Source organism: Castor canadensis, chromosome 3, assembly GCF_047511655.1.
Source record: "Castor canadensis chromosome 3, mCasCan1.hap1v2, whole genome shotgun sequence".
NCBI classification, from domain to species: Eukaryota; Metazoa; Chordata; class Mammalia; order Rodentia; family Castoridae; genus Castor; species Castor canadensis.
This window is the reverse complement of record NC_133388.1, coordinates 101,314,080-101,315,499: the sequence shown is the minus strand read 5'-3', so window position 1 is coordinate 101,315,499 and position 1,420 is coordinate 101,314,080.

The window sequence follows — 1,420 nt, the reverse complement described above, 5'->3', positions numbered from 1 at the left end:
GGGAGAACAGGGCCATAAATGAGAGAAAAACAGTACCAGTGAGAGGACACGTCACATCAGAATCCATGCCACTTCTGAATGAGAGGGAAAGGATCTAAGCATCTCCATCACTCACCTGAGGGCCCTGTGTGAGCATTTGGGCCTGCACCATTCACAGTTCTTCCCCTTGTTCCAAATTGAAGGCAGGTTTGGAGTTTGATACCTGCTGAACACACAGCCATAGGCAACCTACACCAAAACTGCTTGGGATTCAGGGACTGGGAAAGATTTGCTTCACACACAGATGGGTGATGTACCTGCACTTTGGCAAAGTAAAGACTATTTGACCCGCTCATACTGGTTTTCCATGCAAATGGGTGACTAAGAAAATCTCACCTTGAAGTATAAAAGTCCAACATTACTAAGTATTTCACAGAAGAACCCAAGCTTTCATCAACTGAGGGGAGGCCTGAGTATTATACACACTCCTCCATAGTGGAGGAGCACCTACACAGGGACACCAGATGGCTGTCACTTTCCATCATCACACTGCTGTACAAGGTCTTTAGTGCAGAGTCAAATGGCCACCACACCTCCCACATAAAAATCCACACACTAGTCCATGGATGACAGTGGTCCCTGAAATAGAAGATATTCATCCAATTACAATTAGTCTTGCTGAGTTTTCAGAAAACAACAAGCTGGTTAGCGTGTATGTTTACATTACACTTTGGGAGAAAACAAAAACTGATTTGAAAACATCCCTCAAGGTACATCAAATCAGCCATGTTTTCATTCACATGTGAGAACAGGGTAGCTTTTCTTTACAGTTGCAGGCTATCCTAAGGACCATCTGCACAATGTCCCTGGATACAGGGACTCCTGAGCTCCAGTCAGACAGGGACAACTGGTCACCCTCCAGCTGCAGCAGTTTCTGGCCTATAGCTGCCAGGTATCTAGCTAGGTGTAGGTAACATGAAAATGAATGAAACCTGGCTCTGCTCTCAAGAATCATCCAACATTACTTTGGGAGACAAAGATACAAATGCAAATGCAACAGGGAGTCAAAGCTGGAGAGGATGTGGAAGCCACAGGAACTTTCATTAATCATTGGCAGAAATGCAAAGTGGTGCAGCTAACCAGGTGCCAGTGGTGCATGCCTAAAATCCGAGGTACTCATGAGGCAGAGATCAGGAGGATTATGGTTCAAACCCAGCCAGAGCAAATAGAGTTCATGAGACTGTGTCTCAAAATATACCCAAGCAAAATAGTGCTGGCAGAGTAGCACAAGTGGTAGAGCACCTGCCTAACAAACGTGAAGCCCTAAGTTCAAACACCAGGCTCATGACAAAAAATTATGTGCAGAATCTGTATGCTCAAAAATACAAACACTGGTTTTTGAAAAGTTCAAAGAAGACAGGGGCAGTGGAGCATGCCTGTA